At 40.0% G+C, this 13,160-nt stretch overlaps 1 pseudogene; it reads right to left on the reverse strand.

Annotated features, from left to right (window-relative positions):
* Positions 1–12,205: 12,205 nt before the first annotated feature.
* LOC101440242 (large ribosomal subunit protein mL42 pseudogene) lies at positions 12,206–12,634 on the reverse strand (annotated as a pseudogene).
* Between the last annotated feature and the right edge of the window lie 526 nt (positions 12,635–13,160).

Below are 13,160 nucleotides of genomic sequence, written 5' to 3' on the forward strand. Positions count from 1 at the left end.
GACTGTTGTCCAAGGTTGAAACGAGTATTGAGAATTAACAAATAACTAACTTGATGTATGTTACCCTTTAAAAATAGCTAGAGGCAAATATCCATAACTGTTATAACTCATTTATTTGATACTGATGCTGTGTTTTGTAACTGCATAATCTTTACCTTGTAATTGGACAGTAAAGAATGAACTTGTGAATGGCCCCGCTTACCATGTAACTTTATCTTAGCATAGTCTCGAGGTCTGTTGCCTCTGGAAGTCAAGTGCCCAGCTGGACTTTTTCAGCTCTTAACAGCCTTTAATGGCCCATTTTGTTTCCCTTAGTCTCTGTACTTGTTATTTAATGATAATTAAGTATTTACAACCCTTTAGCTTTGCCTCCTTACTTATTATCTTATGTAGATTGAACTATTTACAGTAGTAACCTAATTCGTATGAATTATCCCAGCTGGACTTTTCCAGTTCCTAATGGATGTTAATTAAGCGATTTATGACCCATTCTGTAACCTGTAAGCCACTTCCAGCAAGACTCCAAGTTCCTTTCTATGTGAATTATATCATACTATCAAGAGTTATGGACGGTGCTATTTTGAATATGTCCCTCAACCCAGTGTTTTTTTCCTTCACCTCTCCTGGGCCAGCTGGCCTGTGGGAATGTGTGTTGCAGGTGTGCTCAGCTCCACAGATTCTGCCTGCTGCCTTATAGAGCCATGGAGGGAGACAAAAGGACACAGACAAGAGATTTTTCTAACTCAAGGCCTTGCATATCATGTTTTTAAAGTTGCCTCGTTTTAAAAAAAATTTATTGAAGTATATCACTCATACATAAACATACATAAACAGTAAGTGTATATTAATAGCTGTGAACTTACAAAAACATATATAATATCATATAGGACTCTTGTACTTCTCCCTATGTCCAATACCCTGCATTGTTGTTTAAGCATTTTTAACTAATGATTAAAGAGCACTGCCAAAATATTACTTATAAGCAACGTGTTTTCCCCCATCCCACACCATTATTATTATTATCTTTATATCATTTATATATGAACACACATAAACAATAAGTGTATAGTAAAAGTTGTGAACTTACAAGCAAACATGCATAACATCATACAGGAGTCCCATACATCAACCCACCCCCAATACCTTGCATTGTAATGAGACATTTGTTATAAATTATGAAAGAATATTGTCAAAATCTTACTACTATTTATAGCCCTTATCTTACATTTGGTGTATTTTTCCCCAAACCCACCCTATTATTATTTTTTAAATGTATTTTTTTATGACAGAAGTTGTAAACTTATAATACAATCATGCACATGTGCAGAATTCCCAAACGACACCCCTCCATCAACATACCACACTGTGGTGGAACACTTATTACAGACAAGATAATGTCATCTGATTGTTATCACGTCCATAGTGTTCATTTGGCACACATTTTCCATACTGCCTCACTATCAACACAATACATCTTTTGCATAGATGCAAGAATATTATATTATTACTACTAACCACAGTCCATAGATCACTGCAGTTGTACTTTTCCCATGCTTCTCCACATTCTCACCACCAATAGTGATGTAAATTTGCTCTAGCTAACAAAGGATGCTTTTGCATCTGTACCATCAATCACAGTTCTCATCCACCTCTTGGTTTACTGTGCTATTCAGTTCCTAGATTATTCTCTAGCATTCTGTCAATTGTCATTTACATACCTAGACTACCATTTTCAGCCACATTCCCATTTATAAAATAGCTGTTAATCACTATTTGTTACCATCCACTTTACATATTTCCATACTTTTACAGTAAAGCTAATTAAACTTCTACATACGTTAAACATCAGTAGTCCATCTCAGTCCTCCTTTTATCTCCTTTAAGAATCAATCCATCACCTACCACCAGGTTTTGAAGATATTTTCCTACAATTTCTTTCTAGAAGCTTTGTGGTTCTTGCTTTTATTTTTAGGTTTTTGATCCATTTTCAGTTAATTTTTGAATAAGGTGTGAGATAGGGGCCCTCTTTCCTTCTTTTGGCTATGGATATCCACTTCTTTCAGCACCATTTGTTGAATGGGCTGTTCTGCCCGAGCTATGTGGGTTTGACAGGCTAGTAAAAAAATCACCTGACCTTATATGTGAGGGTCTCTTTCTGAATCATCAATTTGGTTCCATTGCTCTCTGTGTCTATCTTTATGCCAGTACCATGTTGTTTTTACCACTATAACTAGGAAATATTATTTAAAGTCTGGAGATGAGAATTTGCTTTTCCTTTTTATGATGTTTCTGGCTATTCAGGACTCCTTACCCTTCCACATAAAATTTTTAAACTTTCGAATTTTTATTATTTCTTTCTCTCCCCTCCCCCTACCCCAGTTGTCTGTTCTCTGTGTCTATTCACTGTGTGTTCTTCTGTGTCTGCTTCTATTCTTGTCAGTGACACCGGGAATCTGTGTCTCTCTTTGTTGTGTCATCTTGCTGTGTCAGCTCTCTGTGTGTGTGGTGCCACTCCTGGGCAGGTTGAACTTTCTTCTGTGCTGGATGGCTCTCCTTACAGGCGCATGCCTTGCGTGTGGGGCTCCCGTATGTGGGGGACACTTCTGCGTGGTACGGCACTCCTTGCGCGCATCAGCACTGCGCATGTGCCAGCTCCACACAGGTTAAGGAGGCCCTGGGTTTGAACCATGGTCCTCCCATGTGGTAGGGAGATGCCCTATCTGTTGAGCCAAACCCGCTTCCCCCACATAAAATTTGATAATCATGTTTTCAATTTATAAAAAATGCTGGTGGAATAGGTTTTGGAATTGCATTGAATATGTGTTATCAATCTGAGTAGAACTAACATTTTAATGACATTTAGTTTCCCAATCCATGAGCATGGAATGTTCTTCCAATTATTTAGGACTTCTTAAATTTATTTTAACATTGAATTGTGGTTTTCTGAATACAAGTGCCTTATATCATTTATTTCTGACTATTTGAGTTTTATCTGTCATATTTTATTTACATCACTCTTTTGACATTTTTAGTTACTTTTGTTGATATAATCTTCATTTCTAGACTCTCTTCCAGGCCCCTCTCTCCTGTCTTTTCTTTTTAGGATCTAGTACACCTTTTAGAATTTCTTGAAAATCTGGTCTCTTGGTTAGAAATTTTCTCAGTTTCTGTTTATCTGTGAATATTCTAAACTTGCCCTCATTTTTGAAAGACGGTCTTGCTGAATGTAAGATTCCTGGCTGGAAGTTTTTCTCTTGTAGTATCTTGAATGTATCTACCACTGGCTTCTTGCCTCCATGGTTTCTGGTGAGAAATCAGCACTTAATCTTATTGGTTATCCCTTATATGTTATGCATTGCTTTTCTCTTGCTGTCCGCAGAATTCTTTCTTTGTCTTTGACATTTGACATCTGATTAATATGTGTCTCAGAGTTGGTCTATGTGGGAAAATAGCTTGAGTTTGAATGTGGGAACATGGCTTGAAGTTGAAACATTTCCATAATGCAGATAAAAAGTGTGGGTTTAGGAACCCGGCCTTGACTAGATGGAATGCTGTCTGGTCAGCATGAAAATTGTTTGTGTGAGGAAGCATTTGAACTTTGTATGGCCTGTTCCCTAGTATAGCAGGTGTTGCAGCTTTAATAACAAGCAGCCTTGAAAGTAAACATAGATAACTACTGCTTTGTAAATTCTAATAAATACGATGTGGAAACTAGGGTTGAGGCTCTCAGTTCCAGAAGCTGTTGAGTCCCCTGGTCCCATCTTTATTTTCTCTGTGTGTCTTTCTTTCTGTCCTTTTATTTCTTAAGTCCTGCATCACCTTCCCTTCATGCAAACCTATTGCCAAGTTGGTCTTAGCAGGTCTATTCGGACTTTTTTGAATGGGAGTAGGTTGTGCTTCTTGGACATGGATATTGATATCCTTCAATAGGGCTGGGAAATTTTCTACCATTATTTCTTCAAATATTCTTTCTGCCCCTTTTCCCTTCTCTTCTCCTTCACAGACTCCCTTGACACATATGTTTGCATGTCTCTTGCTGTCCTTTAGTTCCCTGAGAACTAGTTCAATTTTTTCCATTCCTTTCTTCATGGGTTCTTTTGTATATTCTCTTTCAGAGGCCATTTCTTCATGCTCACCAATCCTTTCTTCTGCCTCCTCAAATCTGCTATTATATGATTGCAATGTTTTTAAAATTTCATTTATTGTGTCTTTCATTCCTGTAAGATCTGCTGTTTTTCTATGTATGTTTTCAAATTCTTCTTTGTGCTCATCCAGTGTCTTCTTAATATTCTTAATCTCTTTAGCCATCTCATTGAATTTATTAAGGACATTTGTTTGAATATCCATGATTAGTTGTCACAACTCTTTATGTCATCTGGAGGATTATTCTGTTCCTTTAACTGGGCCATAGCTTCCTGTTTCTTGGTGCGGATTGTAATTTTTTGTTGGTGTTTTGGCATCTGGCTGCTAGAGTATTTATTCTGGGTGCAGTTTTTCTCTTTAGTTTAGGGCTTCCTGCCCTTTCTCCCTTAGTAGTTGTGCAGGAGGAACCAAGGAGGTAGTTGGTGCTATAAGTTGAGGAGGCTTATGCTGCCCTCATTACCCCAGGGACCTATGAAGCTTTTTCAAACTTTATCCTTTGCAAGGGATAAGGACAGAGTCACAGCTGTGTGGAATAATCCAAGTTGTGCAGGCCTAGACTGTAGTTGCCCAGAGAAACTGAGAAGCTTCATGCCCCTTCCTCCCCTGTCTGGGGCGGGTATGGAGCTGCAGTTGTGGGCAGTAATCTAGATAGTGCAGGTCCAACATGACTGCAGTAGTGCCGGTAGACTTCTGATTATTCAGTCTGTGCCAGCCAAATGTACCTGCAGTTGCTGGTGCAGGGCTCCTCAGCTTCCTCCCCACCAGAGGTGGGGCTAAAGCCTAGGCTACAGCTGCAGGCTGATGTGGGTGAAAGAAACCGGTTTCTACCGTCAGTGTGATTTTTGATTTTTGGTCAGCTAGGCTTCCCCTCATACGGGGGGTGGAGTAAAAATGGTGGCTACAGACCTCTTTCCAACCTGGATAGGTTCATACTTTAGCTGTTCTTAGGGTTATACTTTAGCCAGCCAAATTTACTAATCAGTAGCTGAAATTGGTGGCCAACCATCTCTTCCTCCCCTGTTTTTGGAAAATGGAGCTTCAAATTCCAACCACAGAATAGCTCCTGGGGTGGCTTTCACTGCCAGAGTAGGATAATTACTGGCCTCCTTGGCTTGGCTGGCAATTTTCTGGAGAGGCTGGCGCAGGTTCCCGCAGCTTCCTCCCTGCTGGAGGTGGAGCTGGTGCCTAGGCTAGAGCTGCAATCTGATCTGAATGGAAAGAAGCCGGTCCCCACCAACTCTATGATTTTCAGTCTGTTCCACTTCCCCTCATGCCAGGTGTGGAGTTAAGATGGTGGCTACTGCCCTTTTCTGACTTGGACAGGTTCAAACTTTAGCTGTTCTTAGGATTGTACTTTAGCCTACATAATTTACTCATCAGTAGCTGAAGTTGGTGTCCAACCATCTCTTCCTCCTCTGTTTTTGGGAAGTGGAGCTTTCAATTCCAGCCACGGAACAGCTCCCGAGGGGACTTGTGCCTCCAATGGAGAATGGGCACCGGCCTCCAGGGTGTGGAGTGCTCTATTTACGAGTCTTCTCGGCAGATGGACACTCTCCTCCTTCCATTCCTTCAAGGATATTTCAGGATGCTCTTCTGGTCTCCTGGAGCCCCCAAACAGATGCTTCAGCTAGTTTCAGAGAGCTCTGGGTGTTTGCTAACTGCCCTGTAGCAGGAGCTGATTCTAGGAGCTCCTTACTCTGTTACCATCTTGCTGACTGTCTTATCGTTTATTTTCGTTGTCTAAAATCATGTTCTGAGTTTTCCTTTGAATAAGGCCCATGACTCTAGAGACATCCTATTGCTGAGCTCCCACTACTGTCTCTCATTTGTTTAGGTGTAAAGGAAAAAACTAGGGTTACCAAGGCAGCTCTTTCTTCACAGCAATCCTTAAAAACAGCTCCTGAGAGCTGATCCCAAGAACTCCATCCTTTCCATGCTATGTTGTTGCTAACTCACCACCAGGGAAGTGTGGTTTTTTAAAACTTTTCTTTAAGAGGAGAAGGACATCACTGACATATTGATGTAAGACAGTCCTTGGAAAAGTCACTCTCAGAATCAGCTATTAAAAGGACAAATTTTACTTGCTTGGAGCTCTGGAGGATGCTAGAGACTGGAAAAGGACTCTATGAATGCTGAACCAAAGAAAAAGAAAAGTAATATCCAAGATCAGGTAGGAGTTATTCTTCCTAGACATACCAATCCAGATGTCCTTACTTGGTCCTGCACAACTTGGGAACCATGTAGCCCGGGTCCCTCCTGCTGGAGACACACACTATAGAGTCACTCACAACAGTGACTAACCCAATACATATCTAGGCACAAGGACCCAAATCTACAGAAACCTAGGGTGGAACAAAAGCAACTGAGAAGTGTTGATACAAAAGGGTCTCTAGGGGATAAAAAAAGAGAGGGACCTCAGAAGAACTGTTGGCAAGAGGTGAACACATTTAATCCAGTTTCTGTTGTCTGGGCCATTGTATTAGTCAGCCAAAGGGGTGCTGATGCAAAATACCAGAAATTGGTTGTTTTTTTATAAAGGGTATTTATTTGGGGTAGGAGCTTACAGATACCTGGCCATAAAGCACAAGTTACTTCCCTCACCAAAGTCTATTTGGAGCAAGATGGCTGCTGACGTCTGTGAGGGTTCAGGCTTCCTGGGTTCCTATGTTCCTGGAGCTTGCTTTACTCTGGCTTCAGGGTTCCTTCCTTCCTGGGGCTGGCTTCTCTCTCCTCTGTGTGCTGATTTCCCAGAGCTCCAGTTTAAGTCTTCAGCATCAAACTCCAAAATCAAAACTCCAACATTAAAAGCCCTCAACTCTATTCTTCACCATGCCTTTTATCTGTGAGTCCCCACCCACAATGGGGTGGGGACTCAATGCCCTAACCATAACTCAATCATGCCCAGGTACAGATCAGATTACAAGCATAATCCAATATCTGTTTTTGGAATTCATAACCACATCAAACTGCAGTAGCCATCTAAATTCAACATGAAATTTTCTGCATTATCTACTGTTCTGGATTGACCCCTTCAGGGTCCCTTAATAGGGAAGAAATCGGAGGCAGAAAAGCCTACAGAGAAAGAAAAAAATAGGAGGGTGGAACTGAACTGTTACAAGACAGGATGATTCCAGAACTGAAAATTCTAAGAAAAAGTGGGCACTGAGTGAGGGAGACTATTTAAACAAATCATAGGATTTGGGGAGAAAATGATTTTTGCACAAAACAAACAGAAACAATAAAGATTCCCAGAGAAGGAACAGAGGAAATAAACCTTTTTCCTGGAGGTGAAATAATTGCACGAAAACTGCAATTTTAAAAATTGTACCACATATGCAGGGCAAGAATCAGATGAAGAAGATCTGTGAAAATTTGAGCAGTTAGACACAGTCTAAAAAAAAGTAAAATAACAACAAGAAAAATATAAACACATTCTACTGTAAATGTCCAGATAAGTTAGGCCAAGTATTAAAGAAAAGTCCTAACACAAAGCCAATTAACAATAAAACCCTAGCCAAGAGGGAGAAACTGACCTTCTAGACTAACTTATCAAGATAATCAGGCCCAGACTTTAGCAAGAAATTACAAGCCATATGTAGCAGTTTGATATTATTGATGAATTCTAAAAGAAATACTGGATTGTGTTTGTAAAATTGTCTTTTCCTCTGGGTGTATTAGAATGTATTGGATTCAGAGATTTTATTTTACTTGATTAAATAATGTTAAGGCTTTGATTTGGCCATGATAGTAAGACACTGAGTCCCCAACCCCTTGGGGACTCCCAGAGAAAGTGCACCACAGAGAAGGGAGGTTGGAGTTTTTGAGCTGGAGCCCTGGGAAGTAAGCACACAGAGGAGCTATTTCATGAGAAAGGAGAGAAGGTCCCAGGAAAAGAGATGAGCCATTCTCCTGACAGTTCACAGCTGGCCTTATGGAGAGAGGCAAAGCCTAGGTAGCCTCATAGTCTACAGCTGACCTTGTGGAGAAAACAGAGGAGCTGAGCCCAGAGAAATGAACCCTGGGAAGAAAGGAACCCAGGTAACCTGAACCCTGGTAGATGTCAGCCATCTTGCTTCAATACGTGGCAAAAGACTTTGGTGAGGGAAGTAACTAAGCTTTATGGCCTGGTAACTATAAACTTCTACCCCAAATAAATGTCTTTTTAAAAACCAACTGATTTCTGGTATTTTGTATAAGCACCCCTTTTGCTTACTAATACACCATACTAAGAAACAAAAAGATACGGCTTAGTCAAGGGAACAAATTAGAACTTCAGGTGAGACACTGAATTTGGAATAATGAATCAATGAAGCTCAAACAAATCTAAATCAATTCAAAGAGATGAATGAAAATACAGATAAAGAGCTAAAGAAAGAAGGCAATGTGTTAGCATAAAGAAGAATTTGAAAGTTTAAAAAGGAGCACAACAGATATTATAAATGTTAAAGGCACAATAGAAGAGATTAAAAATATACTAGGGGCATATATAACTGAAGGGAGAAATAGACACCTCTACAATAAAATCTACAACAGCAGATTTGAACAGGCAGAAGAAAGAATCAGTAAACTAAAAGACAGGGCAATTGAAAACATATAGTAAGAAGAAGAGATAGAGAAAAGAATGGAAAAAATTGAGCAGTGTCTCAGGGATTTTAGTGACAGCATGAAACACACAAACATATGTGTCTGGTATCACAGAAGGAGAAGAGAAGGGAAAAGGGATAGAAAGAATATTTGAGGAAATAATGGCCAAAAATTTCCCAACTCTTATTAAAGACATAAATATACATGTCCAAAAATCGCAACATAAGCCCAACAGAATAAATCCTAATAGGCCTGCCCGGAGATACATACTAATCAGAATGTTAAATGCAAAAGATAAAGAGGGGATTTGAAAGCAGCAAGAGAAAAGCAATTTATCACATACAAGGGCCTCAATAAGACTGTGCCAATTTCTCATTAGAAACCACGGAGGCAAGAAATCAGTGGCATGACATATTTAAGTTTCTGAAAGAAAAAAAAAACCCTGTCAGTCAAAAACTCTTTATCTGGCAAAATTGTCCTTCAAAAATGAGGGAGAATTTAACAAATACACAATAAAGAGAAATTGTGAGCATTCATCAACGAAGACCTGACCTAAAAGAATTACTAAAGGGAGTTCTGCAGGTCGAAAGAACAGGAGAGAGTAGCTTGGAGTAGTGTGAAGAAATGAAGAGCTTCAGTAAATGTAACTAAAAGGGTAAATGCAAAACCCAATAATACTGGGAAGCAGACTTGGCCCAATGGATAGGGCGTCCACCTACCACATGGGAGGTCCGAGGTTCAAACCCTGGGCCTCCTTGACCTGTGTGCAGCTGGCCCATGCGCAGTGCTGATGCGCACAAGGAGTGTCGTGCCACGCAGGGGTGTCCCCTACATAGGGGAGCCCCACGCACAAGGAATGCGCCCCGTAAGGAGAGCTGCCCAGCACCAAAGAAAGTGCAGCCTGCCCAGGAATGGTGCCGCCCACACGGAGAGCTGATGCAGCAAGATGACGCAACTAAAAGAAACACAGATTCCTGTGCCGCTGACAACAACAGAAGCGGATAAAGATGACGACGCAGCAAATAGACACAGAGAACAGACAACCGGGGTGGGGGGGGAGATGAGGGAAATAAATAAATAAATCTTTAAAAAACAAACAAAAAAACCAAAGACATTTCTGAGGATTACTCAGCACAAGAAGAAAATGTGAAGTTGGAAAATATATTGCCATCTGGTTATACCAATAGATGATGATGGAAGATTACAGTTGGTGGAACCATTACCCTTTGCATTGGATTTCCTACATCTGTCTACCTTGGCAGTTTACATGAAAATGATTTATGGTTTTCTAATATTAAGGAAGTGGAGAGAGAAATCTCAGAACGGAATGTGGACTGTGTTACTTCTACTACAAGCAAAGGTGCAGGCTCCAACCCTCAAGCAAGGTTTACATACCTTAAAATATGATAATAAAATTAAATCTATGAGGACGATTAACCTCCTTGAATGAGAGCATATTTACCAAGAGGTTTTTCTCAGTATTTTATATAGAGTTCTTCCTATACAGAAATATTTAGAGCCAGTTTACTTTTGTATTTATACCTTCTTTGAACTCTAGGCGATCTATGTCACAGCTCTTTATGTAACTAGCTGGCTCCTTAGTGGTATATGGCTATCTGGACTATTAGCAGCTTTCTGGTATGTCACAATAGAGTAGACACCACGAGAGTTGTGTTTACCATTCCATTGAGGGAGGGTTGGGCACTGCCATTCTTTACAGTTCAGATAGCAGCAATTACATACTTCCGGAGACCAAATTTGAAGCCTCTTTCTGAAGGGCTCATATCAACTGTTGTTTTTAGCCTGACATGGCCATGCAATCAATTTATGATACTGATGCAAGCATTCGTACTGTTCATACTGGACTCCCTGGACATGCTTCCAGCAGTGAAGGCGACATGGCTGTATGGAATACAGCTAACACTCTGGCACTGACTTCAAAACCCTGCAGACAGCAGCTGCCACAAGCGAAGGCACCACTGGGCAGCCAGGAGAGAATGATCCTGATTTGAAACCTGCAGGCCACCCTCTCTTCTGTGAAGAGAGAAGAAGAAACCTGGCTGCTTACATGGCACACTTCACTAGAGGCTTTCAGAATAAAACATTCCATATTTTCAAGCTGTCCAAAAATAAGTAAGCAAGCTTCCTGTTCAATGTTTGATACAGTGAAACTCAGGTTTCCTAGGTAATTAGGTAGTCTGTACCTTAAAGCTGTGATGTGAGTAAATTCTACAGATATTTATGCTAGCATTACGATCTTTGAAAGTCTCTTCTGCAAGCTTGTCTTTTTAGTCTTGTCTTTATCTTTTCCATTGATAGTCTTTAGCAAAAATATTCACAAATTTCTAAGATTTTGTTGTTGAGGAAAACATCATGTGTTCCACGGGTAACCTGAACAGCCACATAGCATGTTGGAAATTGGGAGCCTGTTTGGGATTTGAAATACTTTTAATTTCCAGTTGATTTAAGACAGCTGTGAATTGAGGAGATGGATGCATAATCAGATTATTCTTTAATATTGTTTCACTGGTGAAGACCAACTGGTGGCTTTTTAAAAAGCTCTTTATGTCTTATTTTACATTAAAATTGTATAGTATTCTCCAATTTTCATGCTTTTAACATTTAAAAAAAATCACATTAGGTCTTTGTATATGTATCTGAACCTTTTGGATTGGGCTGTCTGAAATGTCACATGTAGCCTTTCAGTAGGATGTGTCACACATTAAATATGTGTGTCTGTGTTTTTTTTTTTTTTAAGATTTATTTATTTCTCTTCCCCTCTCCCCCCTCCCTGGTTGTCTGTTCTCTGTGTCTATTTGCTGCGTCTTCTTCTTTGTCCGCTTCTGTTATTGTCAGCAGCACCAGGAATCTGTGTTTCTTTTAGTTGCATCATCTTGTTGTGTCAGCTCTCCGTGTGGGCGGCACCATTCCTGGGCAGGCTGCACTTTCTTTTGTGCTGGGCGGCTCTCCTTATGGGGTGCACTCCTTGCACATTGGGCTCCCTTACGCGGGGGACACCCCTGCGTGGCACGGCATCAGCACTGAGCATGGGCCAGCTGCACACGGGTCAAGGAGGCCCGGGATTTGAACCGCGGACCTCCCATGTGGTAGGCAGACACTCTATCCATTGGGCCAAGTCCACTTCCCAGTATGTGTTTTAATGCTGGGCACAGCATCAAACTTTTGTATTATAAGTACTTAGAAGAAGTACTTAAGCAGAGTTTGTTAGTTTAGTGTTTTTATTTTGAAACCTATTAATACTATGTAACCCCTCCCGCAAATAAGGGAGTTTTATTTATTTCTTACTCATTTAAATGTACTGGGTTTACAACATTTTGTAAACTTTGTGTGTGTGTGTGTGTTTATATGGAGATATTTTATTATTTTACTACATATTAGTAAATATACCAGATTACATTTTCCAAATGGTAAATGAGGCAAACATAACATTTCTCTTTGATTCCTAAGAACCTGAAAATCACCTGTCTTTTGGAGGATTCATGTTTCTGCGATGTCTGTGATACTGTCCATGAGGATACCAACGGTGTTTACTAGTAAAGAAAATTTTGCTAAGTTGTTCTATCATGGGTCCTTGCTCAAGATGGTCATCTTTTCCTTCAAATCTGGTTTTCAGCACTTGGTCATGTGTTTCTTCATTATTATGCACAGGATCTGGTAGAGGGATAGGTTTTGTGTGTTCATATGGTATATCCACAGAAGGGTGGTAGCATACTATCGTCTTGGCACTGGATGTCAAAGCAAGCTCCACTTTGCAATTATAGTCATCTGGAAGTGGAGAGTACGTAGATATGTGACAAACACAATATAAAGCTCCGTTTTGGTTTGGAAATAAATGTTTCAAGATAGTTCTGCTTGATGTTGCCCATCTTACTGCTGCAACTGCCATGGTGAATTATGATGCTTGTCAGATGGTATGAAAAAAGATGTTTTGAAGAGAAACCGCTTTTAAAATCTGCTTCTAGGCACACCTATTTTCATGCCTCTACAAAGGCTCACCGCGATTCCGCCATCTTGTCTCAATCAACTTTTTGTGTTTTTAGCCCTTGTATTTTTTTATTGCCTAGAACCTTGCAAAGTCTGAATATTTTAAAAACACATGTCTTAACTCACTTGCTAATCTGATATTTTTTGGCAGACAGCATTTTCATTCCAAGTTTGATTTGTGGTCTCCAGTATGACCATGAGGATCCTGGTAGAGTTATTCTTTTCCTTACTAAGTGGCAATCAAGTGCCTCTAAGTCATGCCTACTTGTAAACACAAAGAGGATTATGTGTACCTGCTCAAATTTTTTTGATAACTGCTTTTAAGATTAATTTCTAATGATGGGGACATGTAAATGTTGCTGATCAAAGCATACTCTGCATTTAATTAAAGACTAATTAAAATCAAGATGGCTAATGGGGAAAAAAAA

Source organism: Dasypus novemcinctus, chromosome 9 (assembly GCF_030445035.2).
Source record: "Dasypus novemcinctus isolate mDasNov1 chromosome 9, mDasNov1.1.hap2, whole genome shotgun sequence".
In the NCBI taxonomy this organism is placed as follows: domain Eukaryota; kingdom Metazoa; phylum Chordata; class Mammalia; order Cingulata; family Dasypodidae; genus Dasypus; species Dasypus novemcinctus.